Source organism: Sapajus apella, unplaced genomic scaffold (assembly GCF_009761245.1).
Source record: "Sapajus apella isolate SASKATOON/1434 unplaced genomic scaffold, GSC_monkey_1.0 scaffold7, whole genome shotgun sequence".
NCBI lineage: Eukaryota > Metazoa > Chordata > Mammalia > Primates > Cebidae > Sapajus > Sapajus apella.
In genome coordinates, this window is record NW_022436947.1 from 13504342 (window position 1) to 13522178 (window position 17837).

Here is a 17837-nt window from a genome sequence, read left to right on the forward strand (position 1 = left end):
CTGCCAAGAGTTCCAATAAACTCCTATTTCTCTGGGGACTAGGTATTGCTTGGGTGAGCAAAACCAGAACAGAAAAGTCATCCTACATTCTCTACAATTCAGAGCACTCCAATTTCCCCAGCATGCCATGAGCTGGCATTGAGAAGTCACTCAGACAAGGAAAATGTATGTTTAGGTAAACTAAATAATTTACCTAAATGGAGAACTTACCTAGAAAGGTGAGTTGACCTCAAAGATGTACATAATGACATCAAAGGAGAATTATGAAGAAAAATACAATAATTCTTTAGGAATGCATGTCAATAACTAAATAGCCCAAGGAAGGACACAGCACTTGTGTATAAAAATTCTCAGTTTTGGTGCTAAGTTAACATGCCAAGATAATCAGGTATCTACATCATCAGCCTTTCTTCTTGTAAACATACCACACCATCCCTCTATTTCACACAATAAAGGTCTACTAAATGTAGCAAGGTCCTTGATCAAAGGCACAGCGTGCACAGAACAATTACAACTAAAGTCACAGACACCAAAGATCATCCTGCATTATATCTGTGTTTATCTGCAAATTCAGGTCTCTTGACTTACAGTCATTGTTTTGGAAAACAGTAAACAGGTATATAACCAACTCCCTGGCCCACAACTACACACGTTTAGGAACTGGACAGTTACCACTGGAGGACAAGTCTAGTTCAAACCATCTCTCAGTGCCAGTGTTCCAGTTTCTACTTCTAAATTATCAGAAACATGATGCAAAAATATTGCTTAGCTTTATCAAAAAAATTAAAAATAGAATTACCATATGATCCACCAATTCTATTTCTAGGTATATATTAGCAGAATTGAAAGCAGGATCTCAAAGAGATATCTGAATACCCATACTCATAGCAGAATTTATTCACAACAGCCAAAGGTAGAAGCAACTGATATACCCATCGTTGGATGAATAAACAAAATGTGGTAGACACATACAATGGAACATTTTTCAGCTTAAAAAGGGAAAACAGTTCTGATTATCTTGAGGACATTATAAATGCAAGAAGCCAGTCACAGAAAAAAGACTTACACAAAAGAATACTGTGTGATTCCATTTAAATAAGGTATCTAGAATAGTCAAATTCTTAGACCAAAAATAGGAGAGTGGTTGGCAGGGGATGGAGAGAGCTGTTTAATGGGTATAGAGTTTCGACTCTGCAAGATGAAAAAGTTCGGGGGATGGATGGTGATGGTTGCACAATATGAACGAATGTACTTAATGCCACTGAATGCAAACCCTATTGTGAACTGCACATGTGAGAGATCTAGGTCTCTCTCTCCCAGGCTGTTCTGCCCACATATTACGTAAGTCAATAACTTAGCAGCAGGAGCCAAGCATCTCTCAGCCCAAACCCAGCTAACCTAAATCTACTGGTTACTTCAATAAGACAGCTCAGGCTGGGCGTGGTGGCTCATGCCTGTAATCTCATGCCAGTACTTTGGGAGGCCAAGGTGGGCAGATCATATGAGGTCAAGAGTTCTAGACCAGCCTGACCAACATGGTGAAACCCCATCTCTACCAAAAATACAAAAATTAGCTAGGCATGGTGGCATGCTCCTTTAGCCCCAGCTATTTGGAGGCTGAGAAATGAAAATCGCTTGAATCTGGGAGGCAGAGGTTGCAGTGAGCCAAGATCGCGCCACTGCACTCCAGCCTGGGTGACAGAGCAAGACTCCATCTCACATACAAAAAAGACAGTTCAATCACATTCCCAAGAAAATACTTGGATGGTCTCCTAAAAGGAATCATAATTGGAATGCCATGTTCAATAATCCCTAAATAAGGACACAGAGGTTTCAGGTTGTCATATAATATAAAATAGTCTACCTTTTAGGCCACCTTTCTCAGGATATAAAATACACTTGTCTATATTCTTGCATTCTGGGAAGAGTCAACACTCTAAGGAAGAGGTCCCCAACCTTTTTGGCACCAGGGACCGGTTTTGTGAAAGACAGTTTTTCCCCACCGAGACAGAGTCTCACTCTGTTACCCAGGCTGGAGTGCAGTACCACGATCTCAGCTCACTGCAACCTCTGGACTCCCTGGTTCAAATGATTCTCCTGTCTCAGCCTCCCGAGTAGCTGGGATTACAGGCACATGCCACCATGCCCAGCTAATTTTTATATTTTTAGTAGAGATGGGGTTTCACCATGTTGGCCAGGATGGTTTCAATCTCCTGACCTCGTAATCTGACCGCCTCAGCCTCCCAAAGTGTTGGGATTACAGGCGTGAGCCACCGCACCCAGCAGGAAGACATTTTTTACACTGACGGTGGGGAGGATAATTTCAGGATGAAACTATCCCACCCTCAGATCATCATTACTTAGATTCTCATAAAGATCATGAGACCTAGATCCCTTGCATGTGCAGTTAGCAGTAGGGTTTGCACTTCTATGAGAATCTAATGCTGCGGCTGATCTGACAGGAGGTGGAGCTCAGGCAGTAATGCTGGCTTGCCTGCTGCTCATTCATGTCCTGCTGGGCAGCCTGCTTCCTAACAGACCAGGGACCAATAAGGGTCCCCAGTCTGGGGCTTGGGGACCCCTGCTCTAAGGAACAAGCTACATGTCTAGGTACAATAATAAACCCAAATATAACTTTTTTTTCAGAGGTGGCTGTAGAAGGGGGTAAGAATAGTCTATGGCTCACTGACTTTCTATAAAATTGACAAATACTGATGTTCCGTGCTGTTTACACAATCTTTCTATGAAGAACCTTCTGACTTAGAGATCTGTCACGTGTAGAACTACAGAATTTTCAGTTCATTCACCATCATTTTCCCGCCTCTATCTACTTCTTTAGTTGCTGAATTTAATCACTGTTGTCTGTGCTTTTGTGCAATAAACTTTCAATTTCCACATGCTTCTCTAAGTGGTATTTTTCACGGTTGGCAGGAATGTAAATTATTATAACACCATTGGAGGTCAAGCTGGCAATTCCACTAACATTTAATATGTGGATGTCCTTTAAACGAGCAGTTCCACTTCTAGGAATTCAGTCTATAGAAATAAAGATGTATGTACAAGCATGGTGTCCTTTACATTCATAGTAGTTTAACATAAATGCATAATTACAAGTTGAGATTTAAGTAATCCTAAATCTCATGAGCTCTAAGCTGACAGAAACCATGCCTATCTTTTTCACCTACATATTACCAATATTCTCAATAAATATGATATAGCTGCTGAGAACAAGTGGGTGCTACACATTCTGCTATGGAAAGATTTACAAATAGAAAAGCCAATGAACAATGGTAAATATGATATAATCCTGCTAGGAGAACAAAACTGAGGGAAACATGGAACAGAATCCAGAGGAACATACTTGCCACTGTTAAAAGGGCTTATCTTCGAAGATGCAAATTATAAGGCACTTTCAATTTTTCACATCATACATTTCCACTACGATTAAAATTTTTAAATTACATTTGAAAAGAGGAAACATTTAATTCTTAAGAAAAACAATATGGTAAGCTAAGTAAATATATAAAGAAAACATCTACCTTTAAAAACAAAAAACACAAAAAAAGTTGCCTGGTCACAAACAGGGTCTCCATCGTTGAGCATGTTTCATCACAACAGTTCCCACACTGAGGCCATGGTCACTGCTCAGTAGAGACTGCCAACCCGTAAGGATTATGCAGGGCAGGCTAAACACTGTTAGAAGGACACGATCATGAGAGCTTCCGGGTGCCCAGTGGTGTACTGTTGCCATGGCAGGTGGGCATCACTATCTGCAAACGAACTGCCAATCTCACTCTGAGCTGATAATGATCCTGCCACCACCACCTGCCTGCCATATGTTTTCTCTACTTGTCACGTAACAAGGAACTGCATTTTGGCATGCTGATCACTGACAATCTGATACTACTGGTTGATGTTTGTTATACCTAGCTGCAGCCCTTCAGAGAGAGCTGGAAAAGAGTGGAAGGAAGACATAAAATATTGCTCTGCCAAGTGACCATTCACTAAGACCAAACACTTTGCCGTGAGTTAGCCAGCCAGTTCTAAGACAGCTGGTAATATGTGAAGGGCTGTGCCCCATTCCCGTTGCACCTTTTGATTCTGTTTCTCATCAGCAGAGTAGAAAAGGATCCCAGTCTTCTCACTAGAAAAAACTGGATTCATTCTGTCTCCCTTAACCATCAGGTACTGTCAATAAAAAGCATGGAGTTTTGTTTTTTATTTTAATATAATACTGAGTAAGCACAAGATGTGGCATCAGGAGTCAAGAGTTCCTGCTCATAGAGTCCTTTCTCTGAGCAGCAGATAATCTGATAAAGATAATATAATATGGAAAAAGAGGGTTCATGTACAAATAAACTGTCTCCACAATTTGCCCCTTTTACTAGAACTCTAACTCACACATTTATAACTGTATATCCCAGAGAGTCTCAAAATAAATAGAGGGTTTGTTACCTACACCTAGTCAGCAAACTAGGAGCTAGTTTCTGAAAAGAGGGAGAGCAGGGCAGTTTCAATACAGACTTTAGGCAAAAATAGTGAATGCACAAGGGACTGGAATTAGTCAAGCATGTTAACCAAACTCCTCATAATCCCATTGATAATGAGAATATAAAGGTGATTATCCAACAGCACTTTCCATGAATTAGGAAGTCACTGGACACATATATGCTTCTCTTAATGAGGAGAATCCTTGATTTCAATTGTCAGCCTACCCCCACTCTCACCAACACTTGACCAATTGGCTAAAATGCCAACTAGCATTAGCATCAAGAAACACCAAGGCCTTCTTTGAGATGGAGTCTCGTTCTGTTGTCCAGGCTGGGGTACAGTGGCGTGATCTCAGCTGACTGCAACCTCCGCTTCCTGGGTTCAAGCAATTCGCCTGTCTCAACCTCCCTAGTAGCAGGGACTACATACACCTGACACCACACCTGGCTAATTTTTGTATTTTTAGTAGAGACAGGTTTCACCTTGTTGGTCAGGCTGGTCTTGAACTCCTGACCTCTGGTGATCTACCCGCCTCAGCCTCCCCAAGTGCTGGAATTACAGGCATGAGCCACCCTACCTGGCCACCAAGGCCTTCTTGATTCAGCAACCACACCACTAACATACAGATATACTATTTAATTAAGATCACATTTATGGAACATAAAATCCACCCTCTCAGTCATCTTAAGGTGTAGCAGTTCAGCGGTTTTTAGTACATTCACAATGCTGTGCACCCATCATGCTTATCCAGTTCCCTGAAAAGAAACTCTGTATCGATGAAGCAGTCACTTGTTTCCCAACTTGCCCTACCCTTAGCCCCTAGCAACCATCAACCACCTATAGATCCCTATAAGGATTTTGTGTAAATGGAATCACAAAATATGCAGTCTCCTGTGTCTAAATTCTTTTACTTGGGACAATATTTTCCAGGTTCATCTATACTGAAGCATACAGCAGACTTCATTCCTTTTTAGGACAGAATGTACTGACTGTAAGGACATACCATACTTTGTTTATTCACTAAGGTGTACTTTTGAGACTGCAGCTATAAGAGAAAGTATGCTGAGAACCACTTTAATAAAAATATCTTGTAATAATATTATTTTTAATAATAAGAGAAAGTGTGAGAGAATCAGTTGAGAGCAATCAGTGGCCTATGGAGAAGAGCTTTCATTGACAAACACAAACTAAGCCATCAGAGTCAAATCACATAAAAGGAGTGTTATAATCTCATAATCTGTCCACTTCAGAGAACCTAAACCAAATCTATTTTTTTAAAATTAAAAGTCTCTCTCTCATAATGAGGAAGAAATCTTTCAGTGTCTCAAGGGATGGTCCAAACAATAAAACAACCCACCAATCACCTCAGGGGAAACGAAACTGCCTAGCAGCAGGTCCTTTGCTCCAGATGAAGAGTATAGCCACTGTTCAGGATGCAAACAAGACACAGTTATAAACTATGCAGGGGAGGGGTTGGGGGATCCCTACAGGCTTTTCCCTCACCTGCTGCATTTGCTTCCAAGATTCCTGGCACATACTCATTCAAAGGAATCAGACTGTAATTTGAGTTTTAAGGACTCTCCTCTTAATAATACATAGCCTGTTTGAATGTATTGCTAGTATACACAGCAACAAATCTCTCCCTGATGCATCACCTGTAGTACTTCCTGTGTGATGCTCTTCAGATCAGCTAACCTGACTTCTCTTGTCTAAGAGGTCAGATGGAAAACTAATGATACATTCTTCTACAAGACAGTAGTGAAGCAATAAACAAAAAATGACACAGGGAGCTCTGCTCCATGATTTAATATGGAAATTTTTTTTTATTTTTGTGCCATTAAAGAAAAGTCTTTGGGTCATTTAGCCCAGGAGGTAAGTCAATACCCCAAGAATAGATTTTGCTTTGCTCTCGAGATAACATTTTGAGCTATAAATTTACTTTCTTGGTCGTCAAAAGACCAGCCCAAGAAGACAGTGATGATATTTTTTCTGACACTATAGAATTTCCAGAAAATTTTAGACAACTCTACAGAGATGAAGAACAAAGCCAAAATTTCTAGCAGTTCTGGAGAAAACGCCCAGGCAGTAAGAGAAGCATCCCAATACAATAACCAAGATTATATAAAAGGAACAACCTTCAAACACTAGAAAATACTCAAATGAGGTGTCCAACTACAGACAAGACTTTACTGTAATTGCTGTCCAAGATCTTCACACAAATCACTCTAAATGAGGGTGGTCAAACAATCTCAAAACAAAAAGTAAAAGAATGATCCAAAGGCCCACTACATACAGAGAATATATCAGAACAACCAGAAGGTATAGAAAATAGAAATAAATTTGCGGCCAGGTGCAGTGGCTCACACTTGTAATCCTAGCACTGTGGGAGGCCAAAGCGGGCAGATCAGCTGAGGTCAGGAGTTTGAGACCAGCCTGACCAACAAGGTGAAACCCCATCTCTACTAAAAATACCAAAATTAGCCAGGCATAGTGGTGTGTGCCTGTAATCCCAGCTACTTGGGAGGCTGAGGCAGGAGAATCACTTGAACCCAGGAGCTGAAGGATGCAGTGAGCCGAGAGCCCAACACTGCACTCCAGCCTGGGCCACAAGAGTGAAACTCCATCTTTTAAAAAACAAACAAACAAACAAAAAAACACTTGCTACATTAGAAAAATAGTAAGAAAAATGCTAACTGTATAAGTTATTAAAGACACCAAACAGAATAGTAATGCAAATAAATGTATTAAGGAACAACTACATTTCAGGTTAATTAGTTATATCTATTATATCTGAAATATTAAAAATAGGTGCATAATATACTATTCCTTTATTTTTCTCTCTAAAAGACAAACCAAGGTGCATAAGCATGTTGAGAACAAAAGGATACACTCGTTCATAAAACCTGCATAATAAATGGTTCAAACTGACAGAAGGTTATAAAATGAAATGTCATCTCAGATCTAATAAAATGAATCTGTGATTAGTGACATCTGCTATAATTCCTGTGAATATGCATCATGATAAACATAAGAATAGAATAAATTGAGTAATATTCAGTGATAAGTCTGGGGTTAAAAAGTCTAGAAGAACATCCTATAGTTAATAGGGCTGGGGAGCCATGGAAAGATACACCAATAACATCTACAATGACAATACAAGGGTTATTAATGATTCACAGAAGTTAAACAATTTGCCCCCAAATTATGAAAAGGGTTCGTTTAAAGAGACATAAAAGATAAATTGCCAAGTCATATATTTTGCAATTAGGCTAGATTATAAAAGGGTAAAAACAAAATGTATCTGTATGGGAAAAATTAATTTTTAAAAATAATTAATATTTAAATTTTTAATAATTTAATTATTAGAAGATTTCAATTTAAATTCCAAACTGTTAATTGGAGCTTTTAAGGGATAAACTAAAATAAAAGTTTTATTTTAAATCAGAATGAAACTCGCCACAGTTATCACCTAGAGCAAGCATGCACTATGATATAAAATGGATTCAGAAGTTACATGACTTGCCCAAGTATAAACATCTAGTTAATAAAAGAATTTTAACTAAGATTCTAAAAATCAGAATAATATCTAAAGTATGAGGACAGGAAACCACAGTAAAAGGTACAGTATCAATATCATTTCAATAAAGAAAGTCTATTTTATGCTTGGATTGAACTTCAGCCTGGAAGGGCCAGCCCAAGGGCCTTCCAAGTTGGAATTCTTTTAGAAGCTACCCTTTAAAAGAAATGAATGACACAGGGAGAGAGCTAAGAGTGTAGTTGGCAAGAAGGCTGATATATCTGTTAATGACTCTGGCTCTCTCAAAAACCACCTACCCTATAGCTATAGCTCTTGCTGATCTCTATAAAAGCACATCAAAAATTTTAAATACTTAAAAAATGGAGTATTTGTTGCTATGTTGTTTTTAAATAAGGGATTAAGAAATTAATCATTAAGACTAAATGGTATTTAAGATTAAAAATACCATTTACCTAGGCTAAATGGTATTTAAGATTAAAAAATGGAATGAAATTAAAGTTAAAATGAGAGAATTAAAATCCCAGGAACCAAAAAAGGTTGACTTTTTAAATGAGATAAAATACAAGGACTTAAAAGGATGGGAAAAAGCTATTAGGCTTCTTAAGTGACCAAATCCTGTCTAAGAAAGTGCTCAACACTGTCAGTAAGTAGACATAGAAAATTTTTATCTTTAACTCTTCGAACTTTTACATTCTCCAAAATGTAGATGACTGATTTTGCAGGGCTTAGTGATACTTAGATCTAGCTGATACTAATACACAGTATGGCTTATTAAAACATAAAATAAAACCACATTACCATAGTTCAAAAAAATTAATATGAACATACACCAGTTAAATAAATTATACACTCATGGGATAAAATAACATAAAGCCATTAAAATCAACACATAAAAGTTTATTTAAGGATGTAGGGAGACGTTCAGGCTCCACTGTCAATTTTATTTTATTTTTGAGACTGATTTTTGCTCTTGTTGTCCAGGCTGGAATGCAGTGGTGTGATCTTGGCTTACTGCAACCTCTGCCTCCTGGTGCAAGCAATTCTCTTGCCTTAGCCTCCGAGTAGCTGGGATTACAGGTGCCTGCCACCACACCCAGCTAATTTTTGTATTTTTCATAGAGATGGGGTTTCGCCATGTTGGTCAGGCTTGTATCAAACTCCTGGGATTACAGGGGTGAGCCACCACGCCTGGTCTCCATTGTCAATTTTAAAAAACGACACACAGACACAGATTAGAATATAAATGTATAAGTGAAAGAAAATACCCTAAACTGCTATTTGAATTACTTTTATTTTTCCTTTATACTTGCCAAACTTATTATAATAAACATATATTGCTTTTATAATCAGAAAAAAATGACCACAGAAGAAACACGAAGATATTCATGGTTCAGGTATGTTCTGGCCAGGCGCAATGGCTCACACCTGTAATCCCAGCACTTTGAGGGTCTGGGGTGGGCGGATTACCTGAGGTCAGGAGTTTGAGACCAGCCTGTATTTTTGTATTTTTAGTAGGGACGAGATTTCATCGTATTGGTCGGTGAAATCTCCCCTCTACTAAAAATATAAAAAATTAGCTGGGCATGGTGGCACATATCTGTAATCCCAGCTACTCAGGAGGTTGAGGCATGAGAATCGCTTGAACTCGGGAGGCGGAGGTTGTAGTGAGCCGAGATCATGTCACTACACGCCAGCCTAGGTAGCAAGAGTAAAACTCAGTCTAAAAAAAAAAAAAAAAAAAAAAAGGTAGGTTCTAAGATTTCTAAGGTAACATTAGTTAACATCATTCCTAAAAAGCAGTGACACATGTTAGTATGAATAAGGGAGATTAGATTCCCTATATATAATTCTCCAACAGGCTTCTAATCAACCCACTAATTTTCATTCAGTGCCCACATATTCCTACTTCCTTTCAAGTAACAAAACTAGTATAGTTGTACATACATTCCAAGAAACAGACCAAAAATTTGGCAACTACACCACCTGAGGTGGAAGACAATAGGATTAGTCACAAAGAAGATGAAGATTAGAGGTTTGTAAAGCTGTCCAAGGTCGGGAACTAAGAAAACAAGATGGTAAACAACAGCAAATGGTTATAACTACTAAAAATGACATTCAGCTGCTCATCAAGTATTTTTAAAGCAAGCTTAAACAAACAAACAAAAGAATGCATGAGGAGTCTTGCATATGTGCAAACAGTAAAGGAATATTCCATCTTTTTTTTTTTTTTTAACACTGGGAATGCTACTCTTGCTAAAGTGATGGAAGAGAAGAAAAGATAAAGTGACTGAGACAATGAAAATGGGTAAAGATCAGAATTTTCATTCTAGGATATACAGGACTGAAATGGATCCTAAGCTAAATTGGTTTGGTCCTTAGAATAAACAGCTTATCAAGAATCAGGTAGCAAAAATGAAAACCACAGAGGTGGCCTTGAACACTTGTTATGACTTCAATGAACAAGGGGGGAAAACAGATTTCATCTGCATCAAGGAATCTGACTTATAAAAACAAAATAAAACTTTAATACTTTCCTAAGAATAAAGCACTGACTGCTTTTCCATGAAGAAGTTTTAAAAACTTGTAGATAATTTTTCTGAGATGACAACACTATTGCTGAGGATGTATATAAAATCAGATTTTTTTTCAATTACCTATTTCGGTTAATACGTACTTAGTTTTAATATTATTTAAAATTAGTGGAAACTTAACGATACCACCATAGGAAAAATATAGTATAAAAATATAGCACGGGGCCATGCAGCGCGAGCACGCAGAGCAGTGGAGGGGGCGGGCTGCCACTCAGGAATCTGCGAACCCCAGTCGGTGCCGCATCCCCAGCCTGCCACCCATGGCCGCCTACAAACTGGTGCTGATCTGGCACGGCAAGAGCGTGTGGAAACTGGAGAACCGCTTCAGCGGCTGGTGCAATGTAGACCTGAGCTCTGCAGGCCACAAGGAGGCCAAGTGTGGTGGGCAGGCACTGCAAGATGCTGGCCATGGGTTTCACATGTGTTTCATCTCAATGCAGAAGACAACGATCCGGAACCTCTCTGTACAGTGCTAAGTGCCATTGATCAGATGTGGCTGCCAGTAGTGAGGACTTAGCGCCTCAGTGGGATCTCACCGGTCTCAGTAAAGCAGAGACTGCTACAAAGCATGGTGAGACCCAGGTAAAGATCTGGAGGTGCTCCCATGATGTCACACCACCTCCAATGGAGCCTGACCATCCTTTCTACAGCAACATCAGTAAGGATCGCAGGTATCCAGACCTCAAAGATCAGACACCCTCCTTTGAGGGTCTGAAGAACACTATTGCCAGAGCTCTGCCCTTCTGGAATGAAGAAATAGTTCTCCAGATCAAGGAGGGGAAATGGGTACTGATTGCTGCCCATGGCAACAGTCTTTGGGGCATTGTCAAGCATCTGGAGGGTCTCTCTGAAGAGGCTATCATGGAGCTGAACCTGCCGACTGGTACTCCCATTGTTTATGAATTGGACAAGAACTTGAAGCCCATCAATCCCATGTAGCTCCTGGGAGATAAAGAGACCGTGCGTAAAGCCATGGAAGCTGTGGCTACCCAGGTCAAGGCCAAGAAGTGAAAGCCAGAGGGCAAGCTATTGTCCCCAGGAGCATGTTCCCTGCCTGTCTCGCCCCTTTGCCCCTCCCTCCTGCACATGTCACACTGTCCACATCTGTAGGCATCTTGAGTTGTAGCTGCAGATGGGGACCAGTAGCTCCCATTTTCATTTTAGCCATTTTGTCTCCTGCACCCATTTCCTTCATACATTCTAGTCAGAGTAGCACTTCTAGGGCACAAGTTCTCAGTCCAAGCTGTGGAAAAGTTCCCCTTATCCAAAAGTGTTTAAAGGTAGTGAGTTGGGTTTTTTTGAGTGCTTTGTTTACTAAGGACTTGTGGGGAAGAATCATGCTAAGCCATGACCAATGAAGAGAAGCAAGAGAGGCTGTCTGCCCCCAGGAACCAGTCCTGTATTCTTCTGCAGTCAGGCCATTGCCTGGGGGCTATAGTCATTCCAGTGGAAGACGAATGTAACCTGCATGGTGATGTGACAACTGTTTCCTCCCTGGCCCCAGAGGAACTGGCTCTAGAAGGTTGGGACAGATCCTAAATTTAGTTTGTGTGTTACATTTACTTTTATATATATAAAAAAGAAAGTATAGTATATATATAATTAATACAAAACAATAACCTTTCTGGGGTTTCTTGTGGTGGTTGAAATAGTCCCACATGTAGTCATTAGAAGCTAAGCCATTCCTCATACCAATATGGGATAAGCTCCATGACCTCTGAGGGGCAGGAGTGCTTCCTGCTGTGTGCTTTAGAATCCCTCCTCGCCTTGCTTCATAGCAGTGAATGCCTCTTGGTCTTGTCCAAGTATGTCTTTCACTGATTTCTGAATCATGTTCTAGTTGCCTGGCAGAGCATAGCTGTACTAAACCCTTTTGCCAGATCAGTAAAATAAAGGAATGAAGTGCAAAATAAATAAATAAATAAAATATAGCGCTGCATTTGCAAAAGTAGTTGTTTACTTTTTTAAAAGTTTGCCTATAAATTTTAATAAAGCAACATTTCTGCTTCATTTTGTTATGATCATACTCAATATTTAATACCAGGGTAAATCCTTCATCGCCTAAGTATTGACTATGATATGAGTAAATATAATGTATCACTCTGTAACACAAATCACAACAAATCTCTCTTTCACTTTAAATCTCTCAAGGTAAGTTTAAACAAAATATACTACCTTTGGGATTAGAAATAAACTCATTTTATAATATTATCTAAATTTAATCAATATCTGAATTCACCAATACCTCCTCAATTAAGTCTTGGCTTTTAAAAGCAAATATGTCAAAGTGAATTAAAAAAAAAAAAAAAAAGAACAGTTTGCAATGCTGGATTAATTGGACATTCATTTGCAGAACTCAAAAATGTTGAGAGAGGCAAGGCATCCAACATTTCTTTCTAACTGATGATCAAACAAACTTATAGGTTAGACAGATAAGTTCAGGGGATTGAGAATCTTTAATTTTGAGCTTTAAGTTTAAGACTTTCAGAGAAACTCGGGTTTTTAAAAAGCTGCTGGTAGGGTGCATACTTTGCCCTTTCTTTAGTTTCTTTTGGGTCAAAGTAAATTAAATCCTCCTCAGATGTCCTGCCAGCTCCCATGGGAAGCCTACCTGGTTATGAAAAACGTGCCAAGAAACTCAGAAAAGAAGGAAACGAGATGTTGAGTTCTCTCCCAACTCCCCCTTCCCAAGGCCATTTCCACTTCCTCCAGACTCAGAACATCCTAGTCAGGGGAACCAAGCACCTGGGGGTGAAAAAGACTTTCTAAAGAGGGACAAGCAATAGACTATCATCTTGCTGGACTGGTTTTGAAAGCAACTAGGAGGTGGAGGGTGTAAGGGAAATAAGGCTGGCTGCCTTCTTCCTCATAAGAACTCACTCTGTATCTCCCCCCACCACACTGCTCACTTTGCCCATCCCCTTCTCTCTCTCACTCAGCCTTATCAGGACCAAGCACTAGTTTGTTTTATTTGTCATATTGTGTACTGCTCTCTGTTCTTAATTTTCCGAAACCCTGACTCAGTAGTTTGCTGTTATCGATTGTGCTCTTACAATGTGCCAAGCACTGCACTAAATGCTTAACATATATCACCTCATTTAATGGTCATGACAGGACTGCGTTAGGTGATGCTACCCCAGAGACTGAAACTCATGGCTATTTGGTTGCAAAGCTCATACACTAAACCACTACAAATAGCCAACAACAGGATATTGATTAAATATTCAATGACATTAAATGATAAAATATCTCATGTAGAAGACTATTTAATGACAAAGAAAAACCATCATATTGTGCAGGATACAAAACAGTAAGTAACATATAATTATAGCTAAGTTGAAAATTATGCAAATATACAAGTGCATTTAACAAAAAAAGACTGGAGTAATACACACTCAAGTATTAACAGATGCTGCCCTGGGTGGTAGGGGTTTTCTTCCCTTTATCTTTTCCTCTTTAAGATTTTTAGAATAAACAAGTGCTGCTTTTATGATTGAAAAAATGAGCGGTAAATGTTACTTACAACAAAATAGAAAAAAAAAATACAGTATCATAAACAAGAATAGAATGGACAATATCACCAGTATTAGCAGAATTCACAATCGCATTTTCAAGTAGGAAAATTATGGCCATAGAGAAAACTAGGCTAAAATTTTACATGAAAATTGCAAGCTCTAAGTTGTACAGATCAAATATGATAAACCTTTACCACCTGCAAGCACACAGAATTGAAACACAAATGCAAATATATATTTTTGGTGATATGTATGAAATTTAAACTGTATTCATGATGCTAGCATATGTGTAAAAAGGGAGAATACCTACCCACAAACATATCTTCCTGTGTAGGCCTAAAATATCCCTGAAAAGATTCACAAGGAAATGGTAATATTGGTTGCTTCTTTGGTGATAAAATGAACCTGTGAAGGACTAGGGCAAAAGAAAGGTCTCCAATTGTATACTCTTTATACGCATTTGAATTTTAAACCAAGTAAATGCATTATCTGATAAAAATAATAATTAAAATAAAAAATGAACACACCAAGAGAAAATCTTAAAATGATATTGATTTCCCCATAAATAAAAATGTCTAAAAGGTAAAAGGGATGTTAAATAATTCAAATGTCTGCCCATTTTATATAATAGCTTGTCAGAAAATATCCTATGTTTCCATATTGGCTTTCCTGCCAAATGACGTCAAAATGTCTGTTTCAGCAATAAAACAACCAAATTCATTTACTTTCTTGATCTGACTTTTTAAAATCTTTAGAAGAAAAAATTTTTTTAATCACTGCTTTATCCATATATGTGCTTTCTACGCAGCTATTTTTTTTAACACATCCTTTCTACATCTATTTTTAAAATGTAAAGAACAAGTTATGTTATATAAAACAAAAAAATTTTTTTTAAAATTGTATCTTCCTGGCTGTTTAAAAACTAAATTTAAAAAAATCCTGTAAGGAAAAGTACCTTTGCCTGACCATAGAAATCATCCCAATGTAAAAAGCAATCCCTGAAAGAGACAGAAAAAACAAGGACACAGAGAAATCAACCCTGTACTGCTACCCATCAACCTGGAGACAGAGTTGGAGAGCAGAGATGATGACATGGAGTCCAGGAAAAAAAAAATCCAATCCAAATGTGAATTACAGAAAGCTGAGTCATTCAAAGAAAACAACAGACTCTGAAGCAGGTCAGTGTTATCCAAGTACTTACTCTTTTACTAGCTGAAACAATACCCAAGCACCCCACATGCCACTTGTGCTTGGGGCAGCATCAGGCAAATCCATCATTAGAGCACCCAGCAAGGACACACGTACACTGGCCCATCAACTAGAACTCCTTAGGAGGGGAAACCCAGACTAAGAGGAATGACTAATACAACATTTTCCTTGTCCATGTTTTCTGTTTTCCAAAAACAATGGGAAATGACAGTTAAAGAAGGCAGAGAGTTTTAAATGTACTACACAATATAATCTCGCCTGGAACATTCTGAGTGTTCATTGGGGAGGATCCAAGGCCAAGAAAAAACTGGAGCCATCAAGCAAAAACTTAAGCAGGCCTGGTTCAGAGAAAAGCTAATGCTCTGTCAACTCTGGTACGGAACCAAGCTTCATGCTGCTGGAAGGAAGAACAGAAACAAGAAAAAATGGCATTTAGCAAATCACTTTTTTCATGTTAAGGCCAGAAAGGTCGCAGGGATCCACTACAACAGCCAAGTCAGACATAAAGGCAGATGGAGTCTATATATTGGAAAGTGAGAGCTACTACAAGCTTAGCATTTTGACAATTTCAGGTTGGAGATCTAAGACACTTTGAGGAGGGGGATGGAAAATGGAACACAAAGGAAAGGGGGGAAAGGAAGGATAGAGAGGGAGGAAAGAAAATGAGGTTAGAGAGAAAGAAGGAAGGGGAAGTTTGTGTCTGTAACATTAAAAAGACTATCAATTCTACTTTCAGTCTCTGAATGGTGAGAGAGACATCATAAATCTATCTAGACATAGTGATCTTATTACCATTTGCCCCTTGGAAAGCTGTGATTAACTACACCAAAGCAGAAATACCGAAGAACAGCAACATGACTCATCTTTGTCTTTGATCTTCAAAAGCTCTCCCATGCTGTGGAGTTCAAACTACATGCTGCTTTTCTTCTAGACTGCTGCCAGCAAGCAAACTCCACCACTGGCAATAGGAGAAACCAGGGGAAAATGTGAAAAAGCACCTGGATAATGTCAAGAAGTCAATCATTCTGATGGCAATGGATTCCTAAAGCCATTATTTCAAAATGTGGTGAACTGACAAATGACAGAAGTAAACCACCACCAGCCCTCAAGTGGGAGAAAATCATTAGGAACCACGCATCTTAGAAAAGTAGAAAGTAATTCCTTTCCCCAATAACTAACTGAATTGTAACCCTACCCTAACCACTTGAACATTTCAGATAAAAAAATCTGCTTTGACCCTAACCTGGTAACATAAACAGAGGTGGAGAAAGAATGAATTCAATCTCCTAGCTTGTAGGGGTTGGGAGAAGGTGGGCATAATGGGTGACTAAGATAATTAAAACCACCGCAGAGAAGCAGTAGAGATTTATATTATAGCATTCTCAGCAAACAGGCCTTTAACAATGAGTGTTCACAGTAAGTTCAAAGAATCACCCAGTGGCCACAGGAATCAAGGGTTTGTGCGTGGCACATAGCCATCACATTAGTATTCATCAAATTCCTTGATATTTAAAATAAAACAATCTTTGATGATGAAAAGATTAAACTTGTGGAACTGTAAAAGTAGTCCAGTCTATGCAAAACAGGTCAACAAATCTTCAAACTGGGGTTTATGAACTGACCCTCAGAGCCTGCCAGTCGATCCCTTCTGTTTTTAGAGAGGGGTTAACTAAGGGCCAAAATAAAACGGGGGTGAGATGAACAAAGACTAGACGTACTTCAGGCCAGGACCCCAGGCTCCTGAGTTTTTCTACCTCCAGCCTATCCTACAAGATGAGCCAGCATCCCATGGTGGAAAACCACTTGCCTCTTTATGGTGGTCCTCCTCAGAGTCAATACTGGGAAAACTACATATTTATAAGTAAATGTTGTTAAGTTAGAATCTGATTAGAAATACCAGGATGACAAATTGAGTCTTTCTGGATACTTTAGTAAGATCATCTTTTTAGAGGATAGAGAAAAAGTAACCTTTGGATTTTCCAAATTAAGAAAATGGGAACAATGAAAGAATTGAATTCGGCCGAGTGCGGTGGCTCAAGCCTGTAACCCCAGCACTTTGGGAGGCCAAGGCGGACGCATCACCAGGTCAAGAGATCGAGACCATCCTGGCCAACATGGTGAAACCCCGTCTCTACTAAAAATACAAAAATTAGCTGGGTGTGGTGGCGTGTGCCTGTAGTCCCAGCTACTTGGGAGGCTGAGGCAGGAGAATTGCTTGAACCAGGGAGGCGGAGGTTGCAGTGAGCCGAGATCATGCCACTGCACTCCAGCCTGGCACCTGGCAATAGAGTGAGACTGTCTCAAAAAAAAAGAAAAGAAGAAAAGAAAAGAAAAGAAAAGAAAAGAAAAGAAAAGAAAAGAAAAGAAAAGAAAAGAAAAGAAAAGAAAAGAAAAGAAAAGGAAAGAAAAGAAAAGGAAAGAAAAGGAAAGAAAGAGAAAGAAAGAAAGAAAGAAAGAAAGAAAGAAAGAAAGAAAGGGAAGGAAGGAAGGAAG

At 39.0% G+C, this 17837-nt stretch overlaps 1 protein-coding gene and 1 pseudogene across 3 annotated transcripts in view; one reads left to right on the top strand and one right to left on the bottom strand.

The window, feature by feature from the left end:
• SND1 (staphylococcal nuclease and tudor domain containing 1) overlaps window positions 1-17837 on the bottom strand; it is a 457598-nt gene that overhangs the window by 271902 nt on the left and 167859 nt on the right. The gene's annotated exons all lie outside the window — the stretch shown is intronic.
• LOC116549946 lies at window positions 10881-12219 on the top strand (annotated as a pseudogene). The gene has a single exon (XR_004268169.1). The product of XR_004268169.1 is annotated as a phosphoglycerate mutase 1-like (transcript).